This window comes from Gymnodraco acuticeps, unplaced genomic scaffold (genome assembly GCF_902827175.1).
Source record: "Gymnodraco acuticeps unplaced genomic scaffold, fGymAcu1.1, whole genome shotgun sequence".
Classification (NCBI taxonomy): domain Eukaryota; kingdom Metazoa; phylum Chordata; class Actinopteri; order Perciformes; family Bathydraconidae; genus Gymnodraco; species Gymnodraco acuticeps.
Genome location: NW_022990238.1, coordinates 321789 through 334249, shown reverse-complemented (window position 1 = coordinate 334249; position 12461 = coordinate 321789). Strand labels below are relative to the sequence as shown.

The 12461-nt window shown below is 43.2% G+C and overlaps 1 long non-coding RNA gene across 1 annotated transcript; it reads left to right on the top strand.

The window, feature by feature from the left end:
* The first annotated feature begins 11475 nt into the window (after positions 1 to 11475).
* Positions 11476 to 12122, top strand: LOC117548272. The gene is made up of 3 exons (XR_004569313.1): positions 11476 to 11536; positions 11797 to 11959; positions 12059 to 12122. It is a non-coding gene; the product is annotated as an uncharacterized LOC117548272 (long non-coding RNA).
* Positions 12123 to 12461: the final 339 nt, after the last annotated feature.

Sequence of the window (12461 nt, the reverse complement as noted above, 5' to 3'; positions counted from 1 at the left end):
CAAAACAAAGCCGCTCTCGCTAAACTGTCCTACAACGCTGGCTATCAACTCGTTGTTTAAATGTTTAAAGTTGGGGTAGATAAGTTTCAGAAACCGGCTCGAGATACACTTTTTGTTATATTCCATGGAATGCACTTAACATCCCGAGAGCAATGAATATCTTAAGTGCTTTGACAAAAAATCCATAAAAAAATGTCATCTGTGGAAGCCGTAATACTGTAAAAAGCACGACCAATCCGTTTAGCCGGCCCGGCTAAACGGATTGGATTGCCGCCCTGTCTGTCAGCCTTCCATCTCGTGCACGCACAAATGTATCTCGTGCCCTCATTGGGTGTGCCGTAATTGGGCGTTCATGTGTGTTGGAGGAGGTGCTCTGTAAGGAAGTCTGAAGGAAGGGGCGGATTCTTTTCGGCTGTGTACTTTCAAATGTTAGTGCACTCGAGCCGGTTTCTGAAACTTACCTACCCCACCTTTAACTTCTTCATATTTGTCTAATATTATAGTTGACTTTTCATTCAGGAAGTATGACGCTGCGCTGTCAGTACGCTTCTCCATGTTTGTGATTGGTCGAATGCTCCAAATACCACCCCTTTCATGTGAACGCGCAACTAACTAGATAGGACACGGCTGGCTTGAGCGATCCACTTGATAACCCGCGCCGTAGTACAGTTTAGCGTATGTTTTGGATTAGGCCAACCGGCTAACTCAAACATATCCAGGTTAGGTTGAACCAGCTTCGTAGTACAGGCCTCAGAGGTCAATAATCATGATATTATGTGTACATGTTTTTCCACATGGTCTCTATCAATGTGTATTGCTGTGCTTTCTCGTTAGTTCTCTTCTCCTATTACTGTGTACATTATTTTTAAAACATGAAATAAAGCAAGGTATCTTCCTCATGTTAACATTATACTAACAGGTGGAGTCAATGGTTTAGCATTTATTGAGGAAATAAATATGGGATTTGGATTATTTTCTTTGCTGGACATTCAACCATCCTTGAGTCATTGCTCACACACTCACAGTCGCTTTTGTCCAGGATCCTCTAAAGCAGAACACATTGTTGAATTGAGGGTAAATCCTATTGGAAATGCTTCAGAGACCTTACACAGCGCAGGTCATGCAGGTCTTCTCAGGGGCGGATGTAATAGATGCACAAAGCTCCCTAAATGATTCATGAGACCTTTAGCTTCGAGCATCGAGAGCAGAGCACACTATTTACTCTCTGCCGCCTACAACCGTTTTGATATCTGGAACTCCCTCATGGCTTTATTTGATACTGTTTGCTCTCTAACACCTGTTTCCATACTATGTTTATTTTTGTATATTATGCCAATTAAAACATATAAATGTGCTTATGGATCAGACATGTGTCATTTGTTGACCTGTACCCCCAGGCTGCATAAATGTGTTGGTAGATTATATGGAATGTGTGCAGAATGCGTTTACCTGCTAAAGCTAAAGGGTCGCAGATGATTATTTGGTGAAGGTTGAACATAAACACTTTAAATCATGATTTAAAATGTGCAGACAGTCAAATGTGGTTCTTTAAATAGTTTAAATGTGCCTAACAGACCAAAAAAACAATACACATTTGTCAAAACTAAAATTGTTTTTATGTGTTTTCATGTTGAGAAAGTCAAGACAATATCTAACTGGGGAAGAAAACACAACTGTACAAACCATAAAGTAGTTAAAAATATATGTATGATATTAAATAACAACTAATGTGTGAAGTAAATGTGAGATTATGGGATATGACTCTTGTCTTTTTGTCCTCTACTTACCTTAAGTCCCATCTATAACATTTGTGAATAAGTCTTCAGTACAGCTAGAGAAGAAAAATGCCACTGATTTGTCTCACTTTCGTGTTTCTTCATCGATGAAGAAAGCTGATTTAAACAGCAGTCATCCATTCCTTTGAGTCACTGCTATGAATATAAAGCCTTGATTTCCAGCGCTGACCTCTGACTGAGATCTGTCAAAGCTGCTACTATTCTCCACACACAGCAGGACAGCTCCAGCATTTTGCATTCAGCTGCATCCCGCAGAGAGTGCATGAGCTGGCCTCAGAGTTTCAAATCTCTGAGTTTCAATTCTTTAAAGTCGGTAGTAAAAAGATGAAAAATAACATGTAATGATGGGCATGGAGTGATGAGATTAACAGATAGAAACATTAACCGTATAAAAGTACAGATGGACACAAGCCAGCCGTGAAACTGACTGACAGAAGTCAACTAAAACCTCTGAGGCTCGGCCATGCAAGATTAAAATGAAAGGGAAATTGCGAAGACAGTCAACTTTATAGACAAAGTGCTCATAGCGTAAGTGTACTATTTTAGCAAATTAAAGCACAGCCTAAAACTGCAGCTACATTTTAGCTCTTAATGCTGCTATTTTCTCTGGATCCATACCAAAGCCCACGTTTTTGGGGCGGTCGTGGCGAAGTCGATAGGGACTTGACTTGGCAACTGGAAGGTCACCAGTTCAAGTCCCGGCAAGACCAAGAGCTACCGAGGTGTCCCTGAGCAAGGCACCATTCCCTACACTGCCCCCCGATCGCCGTTCAAAATGGCAGCACACTGCTCCTAACACTAGGATGGGTCAAATGCAGAGAAACAATTTCCCCACGAGGGATTAATAAAAGTCCATCTTTTTTTTTTAGTAATTGGTTGAGTGAAATACTTACTTTTGTTTATTTTGTAAGTCAACAAGTGTTGGACATATTTGACCCCTGTTTACTTTCCTTGAATCTTCCTCATCAACATGTCACACAATTCCTGTATGCTTCTATTTTGTCTATAATCTTTACTTCGCATCCTTGATGTCCTCTTCTTCATATATGTTTATTCTACCAACACATCTCAATTTCTTTGTGTCTCTTCATTGCATGGCAGCAAATTGGTCCTCTCTGTCTCTTTCAGTATTCACCATTACTTCATTCCTCTCCTCTGTTTCCTTTCCCTCATTGACGCTTTCCTCGACAAGCAGGCCTTCTTTTTATCAGCGTTTCCTCTCCCTCTGTCTGTTCCCTCTCCTCTTCCTCCCCCTCTCTATCTTTCTACTCCAGTGCTCTCTCAAGCAGGCACTCTGTCTAATGGCTTGGATCGGTAGTGACTGCTGAAAGGAGATAGACCTGTAATAAGGCAATCCAACCCAGTGAGAGTGAGACGGGCCACCAGTGATTCTCCTGTACGTGCCAGACGCTGAATACTGTGATCCAGGCCTGGAGGTAGAGGAGCAGAGGAAGGATGGACGTGGAGATGATGTCGTCTGGGTTGAGAGTGATCGACTTAATCAGTTATTCTCACTGGAAAGAAAAGAGGAGAACAAGTGGAAACATTTTATCACGGAAGGCAGGGTTATATTTCAACAAATTATCATTCTGAAAAAACAGATAATTTCATCCCAATCTTGTTTTGTGTGAAGGGGAATTTGGGAATATCAACTCCATTATCAGCTTTCTAATCTAATCTAAACTCATAGACTGCCATTACCGGAAATCATCAACTCAGGGTTTACACCAACATTTCAACTCTACCATTAATGACACATTTCTGACAGGAAATATAATCTTCAAACACACATGAAGATACTCAATCCAGCTCAAATACAGCAGTCACATTTCTACAGGCAGACCTTTTACTAGATCTACAGCTCTGTTCAACAGGTGGCAATAATGATGCTCACAATGACCCACATTATACTCAACCTTTTCTCATACAGTACTCAAAAGGAAGACTGAACAAACACAACATTACAATTCTCTGTAGAAAGTTTCTGTGTGTAGCTATTTTTATCAGATGGCAGGGTGAGGGGTTAGGACTTGGTGTGCAAAGGCCTTTAGAGAGCAGATGGTTTTAATATATATTGTAAGCACAAGAAGGTGCAAAGCAACACATGCAAACACATGCTCAGGTCCTGCTGCCATGGGCAACAAGAGTATAGTCAAAACTCCCACTGTTTTTTTTTTGTGAATTATTAATCTATGTCTGTTTTTCACAATCAATAGGGAGGAGAGGTGGAAGAAAAGGTCAGGCAATAATTGCCCAAAACACACAGACACACACGCACAGGAAACAATTGTTAAGAATGATGAACATGAGTGCGTTATTCAGACCCGGCCCTCGGGGAATAATAGATTTGAGCACTGCCATAATGTTTTCTTTTGCCATTATGTAACAGAAGAGCGGAGAAAGGAAGACAAGAAATGAATAGTACTCACTCAGACTGACAGAGCCAGCAATGGGTAATCACGGAGAAAATAAACTGTTTGTCGGGAGCAAACAGCAATAGTTGGACAGTCTTTTTTTTTTTGTTACTTCTCGCCCAAGTTTCTCTGTCTTTGATTTAGTTGTTGTTCTTGTTTTCATTTACTTCCTCCTGAAGAAAATGAAGCAATGTCATGTAACAAGTGTAAAATAACAGGCACCTAATATTATTATGCTAATTAACCTTAAGATAATACAGGTTGTGACGGAAAAATGGATTTAACATTCATTTAATTTGAAGAGAAATACTAAAAACTATCCTGTTTGATTATTTTCATCTTTTTACTGTACTTCACTCGAATGAATTAAAGAGGCCCTATTATGCTTTCTTGGGGGTCCCTTTCCTGTAGTATGTTTGTGTGAAGGTAAAAGGTCTGCAACGGCTAAAATCCCTACAGAGGGAGGTCCTCTCCCACACACTCCCCCACTGCCTGAGACGCCTCCATTGGACTCCTTTGTTTACTCCCGCGAACCACTGATATCACTAAGTAACACTATTGGGTAGCGTACCAACACATTCTACGTGATAGGCTAAGGGCTGGGACTTCTATAAGTGGTTGATCAATCACAACAGAGCTGGCCAGCTAACCAATCAGACCAGACTGCATGGGCTCTGGTTTCAGACAGAGGGTGAAAAGAGGTGTATGTATGAACAAAATCAAGACTCTTGAACAGTAAAGCAGGTAGAAATCGCACAGAAGAGGCACAAAAGACAAATATGAACCTGAAAACGAGCATAATATGTTCCCTTGAACTTGCAGTGCATGTTGCTCGAAGAGAAAAATTGAGTAAGAGCAAAACATTTTCATGAAAAAACGAAATTAAGTTCATGAACAGAAAATAACTATAATTCTAAAGTTGCGTACACCGAGGGGAGCTGGTTCCTTGGTGACTGTGCCATTACTTGAAATTAGTCACAGCGGCTTCATTCATGTCAATTTTTTTCGGTGAGATTGCAAAGTAAAAGAAAAAATAAGTGCAGTCAGTTCCTCCCTGCTCGTTTTCTAACATCACTTCTGAATGACGCCGGCAGAACGACCATTTTCCTCACTTGCTCTGTAAAAGCTCTCATCTCCATCATGCCGGCCTGTGACTCACTTTTGGGCAACGTGGGTGGAGAGCACATAAGTCCAAAGCTTTATTTTACTTTGTCTCATTATACATGACATGCTTTTTTTTCATATGAGCTTCGTAGTCACCATGGTGACTGTGAGAGAGGGACAATGAAAGTAAGAATAAAAGAAAGAGAGAGATCCCACTGTTGTGTTGGCTGGACAAAAGGGCACAGTGGATTTAATGATGGCTTCTGTTTCCCTCAAGAGGTTTGAATTGTTGATGCCTGTCGGATTGTTTAAGTAACACATATTGAGCGTCATTCATTTACAGGTTTTGCCAATGAACATAAGGAGAGAGTGCGAGGGATACTTCCTCCACAAGCAGATATTCACATCAGGTCTCCCAAAAAGCTCGGGGTCAAAGACAGCGCAGCAGTTTCTCTGCGCCTCCAGCTGATCAGAGCGGTGTGTTACTGCTGCTGACACTGCCGGTCTCTTACAGTAACGCTCTTGTTACGCTCCTCGTAAAGAGACTCAAAACTTGAACCCGCTATGCAAGAACACTTGGGACGGAGACTTAGGTGAAGTGTCAAAAAGACTGGATTTATTCAAGTCCTCAAAAAACAGGCAGGAGACAAAGCAAACTCTCAACAGAGTGGGAAGAACGTGGAGCAGGGCTGAGACGGAGGTGGACGTGGCAGGCAGGACGGAATGGAATATGGAGTTTCTGGAACAGGCACAAAACAGAACAGGATTAGTATATGAAAAATCCAACTGGAAGAGTATACAAAAAGACTAGCAATTCTAGTCAGCCGGGACTAGAGTTTACCACTGTGAGTATACGAAGAACTGGCGAAGTCTGATGATCGAACCGGAGTTTTAAGTAGCAGCAGGTGAGTAGTGGTAATCAGTGATGATGAGAAACAGGAGCGGAGGTGAGTTGGCGGGAAACGGAAAGTAGGTCAACCACGCCCAGCCAGGAAGACAGACAAACAGAAAAAAGGAGAAGGAGATACTGCAATTCCTCACAGTACCCCCCCCCCCCCTCAATGGGAGCCACCTGGCGACCACCAGGCTTGTTTGGATGAGCCCTGTGAAAGGCCCTCACCATGATTGGGTCCAGGACACGGGAACGAGGAACCCAGCATCGCTCCTCAAGGCCATAACCCTCCCAGTCCACCAGATATTGGAAACCCCTGCCCCGACGTCTGACGTCCAAAAGACGGTGCACCGTATAAGCAGGGTGATTGTAGAGGATACGGGCGGGAGGAGGGGGTAAGGCCGGAGGGCTCAATTCACTGGTGTGAACCTGCTTAATCTGAGACACGTTGAAAGTGGGGTGAATTCTCAGATCTCTGGGAAGCTTTAACCGAACCGCGGAAGGGTTAATGATCCTTAGGATGGAAAAAGGACCAATGAAGCGTGGGGAAAGCTTCTTGGAATCAGAGATGAGAGGAATGTTGCGGGAGGACAACCAGACTGACTGGCCTGGGACGTATAGAGGAGCTGCCTTTCTGTGACGGTTGGCTGATCGCTGGTTCCGTGCCGAAGTCTGGAGAAGGGCAGATCGTGTATCTCTCCAGATTTTCTGACAGCGATGCACATGCTGCTGGACTGAGGGAACTGCTATGTCTCGCTCCTCTTCGGGGAACAGGGGCGGCTGGTACCCTAATGAAGCCTCAAAGGGGGAGAGACCAGTAGCGGAGCAGGTAAGTGCGTTGTGGGAGTACTCAACCCAGGAGAGATGAGAGCTCCAAGTAGAGGGGTTTCGGTCGGTGATGCAGCGGAGAGCTGACTCCAGGTCCTGATTAGTTCGTTCTGTTTGGCCGTTTGATTGGGGGTGATATCCAGAAGTCAGGCTGACTGAGGCTCCTAGGGATTGACAAAACTCCCTCCAAACTCGAGAGGTGAACTGGGGACCGCGGTCTGAGACAATGTCAGCAGGGATACCATGTAACCGGAAAATATGTTCTGTCAGGAGTTGGGAGGTCTCTAGGGCTGACGGGAGTTTTGGAAGAGCAACGAAGTGAGCCTTGGAAAACCGGTCTACAATAGTGAGGATTGTGGTGTTGCCCTGGGAGGGGCACAGGCCGGTAACAAAATCCAGTGCGATGTGTGACCAGGGACGACTAGGGATAGGTAGGGGCTGGAGCAACCCTGCAGGAGACTGGTGGGAGGACTTACTCCTAGCACACGTGGGACAGGCAGAAACGTACTCCAGTGTCCCTGTTGATCGTTGGCCACCAGAAATGTCTCTTCAGGAAAGAAAGAGTGCGGTTTCCTCCGGGATGGATTGAGAACCGGGAATTGTGGACCCACTGTAGAACCTTGGAGCGGGCAGCATCAGGAACAAACCGACGGTTCGGAGGACCATTGCCTGGGTCTGGTTGCTCTCTCAATGCCTCCAGGATGGTGTTATTAATCTCCCAAGAGAGGGCGCCTAATACACAACTCTTGGGAAGGATTGAAGCATCTAGAGGATCAGGAGAGTCAGGAGAGTATAGCCTAGACCAGGGGCGTCGCCTGGACCTGGAAACATTCGGGGCTTAGCCCACAGTGGCGGCGCTACAGTCACATTTTCTACTGCAAGACTCCCCACACGCACATACACAATTGCGCCATCTGGTGTCACAAACAAAAAGCTTTGTTACGGCAATGGATTGTGGGAGATTCTCATAACACGTGAGGATCTCTTGAGGGTAAGGTGCCTGTATTATCTCGGTGGACAAAATGTATGTTTTTATTTTATAAGGACAATAACGTACTGTTGTGTTTGTTTAGTTTAATGTTAATTGTTTAATGCTCACAGTCACAGCAACATGTTTTTAGTGTGATTGGCTATTTGTTTTATGATTTATCAACGTGATCATCAATAGCTAATCTGAGCACCAGAACCCAGCTCACGAGTCCTTTTATGCTGTCCATTGAAATGCAGGTATGCGAGTTTTATACACCAGTTTATTTATGTTTAATATTTCACATTGCTCCACATGATGCCTTGACTACAAAGTATTCCATGTTTCTACGCTTCTTCCTCTGCGTCAGTTTCGGGAATATCAAGATCATTGCTCAGGGCCTTGGTCTTGTCATAGACCTCATGTGCTTTCTCGTTACTTCGGTAACTTTTCAGTGTGTTCTCAACTGCTGTTTTGTAATCCACTGCCTGCACCAAGTCAATTGTTTCTTTCTGCAGGTATTTGTGCAGGCCCTGAGTGGTTGAGAGCAGTGTCTGGAAAATGACAGCATGTAGATGGTACTGCATTTTCAAAGCTTGCTTTCCAGTCCCTTTACTAGAGGGGCTGAAAGGCTCCCTAAAGTCTTGATCAAAGCAGGGAGGTTTTTGACATGCCCAGCGAACAAGTTGTTTGTCCCCTACCTCTAGCTGTTTCTGAAATGTTTGCAATCTCTGATGGTGGACAAGAGATGTGGAGAAGAAAGAGTAGAGACACTCCAGGAGACCAACGCAGGTATGTGAGTTTTGTACACCAGTTTGTATAAGTTTAATGTTTCACATTGCTTGTGAAAAATATACTATAGCTATACGATCACTGATGTTTTGTTGTTGACTGGACACTTATTTTGTAAAAGAGATAGCATGAGAGGATCTCTTAAGCAATGCAGCTCACGTGTCCTTTTTATATGCTGTCCATTGAAATGCAGGAAAGTAATCACCAGCTCTGAGTGATCTGTTGCCGAGGGGACACTACACCGGAGTTACATAAGCAGAGATAGTGCTATTTTGGGGGGAACTCACCTCCTCTGGGGTCCCCCAGGAAGACTTTTTTTAAATACTGAAGTTAAAAGCATCAATCTTGTGCACTTTGAGAGCAACATTAAGAGATATGGATACATCTCTCAACACCCATCAAAAAGAAATCAAAGAATCAGAAACGGGTTTATTATTTAAAAACACTTCATTTTCCAATTAAATCATAAACTATGTCAAATTATTAGAAGTTGTTAGTAATCAGATTAAAGAGAAAAAAGGGATGGAAGGAGGAAATAATAATCCCTCATCTCTTGCTGTTTGCGGTTGAAATGATCTCTTTTGCTGGCCAAACATGCTGGATGGAAAGCAGTGATGTCTCACTTGCCTTGGCCCTGTATCTGCGGTCCCTAAATCAGTCATGTTACTCATTGACTCTTGTCTGTTCTGGTGTTCCTGTTCATTGTTGTCTCCATTGTCGTTCTTGTCTGTTGTATCTCCTTCTTGTGTGTCCCTTTCTCCTGTTCTCCTTTCTTCATCCTCTACTCTGTTTGGCTCATCTGTGATGACTGTGGGTAAACACAAACAAGTATGTAAGTCAATCAGTTTCCAGCTCTGTCAAATAAATGAATTTCAAGATACACACATTTGTCTTCATTAAAATGAGTGTCACCACACTGTCACAAAATGTAATACTAACCAATTGAAAATAGTTAAATTTACATCTCTTGTAGATATCACTGTTAAGAGTAGTTATCTGCCAATAGGACAGAATCATTCCTATACAAATGCAGTTTGAGTAATTCACTTAATATATTTACTAGGGCCGGGACTCGATTAAAAAAATTAATCTAATTAATTAGAGGCTTTGTAATTAATTAATCGAAATTAATCGCATTTTTAATCGCATATACATATTTGACCTAAGAACAGTGAGAAGCAATTTTTTTTCACATGGATTTTAGTATACCATTAGGCGCATTCACACCGCAGTACTTTTCCCACAAAGGTTCATGAGAATTTAGTTCATGAGAACTCTTTGAACCTGGGGGTGGATTACGCAAATGAAGCCGCTGACGTCACTTCTTCTTCTTCTGCTTTGGGTTTACTGGCAGGCCGCAAACCACTTCACGGCGTATACTGCCGCCCAAAGTCCCCGGCCGGAAGTCCCCGGAGTTGGGGACTGGCTTCAGTAGAAGCTGCTGGGACTCCCAGCAGCTTCTACTGAAGCCTTCCGAGTAAATCGCCAGAACGCCGACACCTCCTCATCTCCACCGCTCCCATGTTTTATTTTGTGTTGCCATAAGTTAGTCTCTCTGCGTTTCTGCGCTGGGCTAATGCTAATAATGCTAATGCGAGGATAATAAAATGGCGGCTTCACAAACGTTTTTGGGAGTTTTACGGGGCGTGGTTTGCAATCCGCCCAGCCAATCAGAAATATAGCTCTTTTCTCACAAGAGAGCCGTACGAAAGTCCCTGCTCTCTAGCAGCTCTCTGCTCTCTAGCAGGGACTTTCGTGGGGGTAAAAAGGTTCTCATGAACTAATTTTAGTACCGGTGTCAGTACCAGATATGTTCGGCCTACCAAATATGTTCGGGTGTATTTCCGTCGCATCCGTCATCCGTCATATCCGTCATATACTCACCTCCCTCTGCTCCCAGCGCTATGCTGCCACACACCGGCCGTCTGCGGAACTGCAGCCGGAGGAACTCGGTACAGCTTGTTATGTGTGAACGATCTAGATCCCTCCGCTTCCCCATAATTACCGCGACCATTTTAACTTTCATGACAGAAATGGAGAGCTTTTATGCTGAGATAAAGCAGTACGTGCTCAATGGTGGTTACCACAATCTCACCATCGCCGCTGAAAAGCATGATAAAAGGAAGGCGTTAATTCGGAGGGCATCCAAACAATACCTGATCAAAGGTAAGTAACAGAATAAGACCATGGTTAAGTCACGAACATACGTTTTTATTATGAGGTATAAACCCCCTGTACATGTGACATCATCACATCCCTTTACTTATAGGGATCAATAAAGTATATATCTATCTATCTATTTATCTAATGGTGTTTTTTGGTGCAAAAGTGATCATACCTCTAATGGTTTATCATATTGCAATTCCAACATTTTTCAGTAAATCGCAAGGACTCCACAGCTTGTTTCTCCTTTTTCTTTTTATACACACTTTACATTACTGTAGTTGTTACGTCTAAACCACATTTGCCACTGGATTTCTTGAACAGCTTTTAGTCATAATGTCATCTCTACACATGTCTAAATGATTGTTTTGTTGTTCCTGTTGTGCCAGCTGGAGATTTGTACTACACATACAAGGACAATGAGAGGATGGTTGTGTGCACCAAGGACCAAATTATCAATGTCCTGAAGGAGTGCCATGATAACCTGGGTTCCGGAGGTCATGCAGGGAGAAGGCGCACCACCGAGAAGGTTTTGGCAACGTACCACTGGTCCACTATGCGGGAGGACGTGAAGAAATGGGTGGGAGTTTTTGACTGACTGACTGATTATTGATCTACAGAAATGTGTTGTATGTGTACATTGAAACAGAGTGAGACATGTGTGGATCTCATTGGCCCACTTCCCTCCACTGCTAAGGGCAAAAGGTACTATCATGATGGGCTGAAGCATGTGTAACCTCCTTTAAAGGTTCTAAACGTGAAGAATCTGGTTTAAAAAGAAAGGAAATCATTTACAGTGATTCTGTATGTATTTACAACATTCTGCATTTTATATTGCAGATACATTCTAACAGCGACTGATCTGTTCACGAAGTGGGTGGTAGCAAAAACGCTCTACCACAAAACAGCTGTTGAGGTCTCAAAAAAGATTGTAAATATTCTTCTCGATTTCGGTCTTGTCGAGAAGATCATTACCGACCAAGGACGGGAATTTGTCAATGAGGTACAATAATCTATCTAATACAGTGTATGTGTTATGTGTAACAATGTAATACGATTTTTCAGGTAATTTGGTAATTGGTGTACACTAAACCATCTGCAGGTCAACCGTGGTGTTTTTGATGCACTGGGTGTAAAACACTGCATCACTTCAGCGTACCATCCCCAGTGCAATGGCCAAGATGAGCGTACAAACCAAAACATAAAAAAAGCACTTGCAAAGTACTGTGGAGAGGACCAGAATGACTGGGATTTACATCTGAGGGGCATTGTGGCGAGCATTAACACCTCAAAGCAGGTACAATGTTGTAACAAATGCAGATGGAAACAATACTCAACAGAGATACTAAAAGGAATTTTTATGCTTTCAGAGGTCAACCAAGTGCACGCCCTATTTTGCCCAGTTTGGGAGGCACCCTCGCGTCCCGGGTGTTATAAATGCTACAGTCAATGACAGGGATGATACCTCTGTTTTGGTGCCTGCTGATGAGGCAGAACAGCAGCTT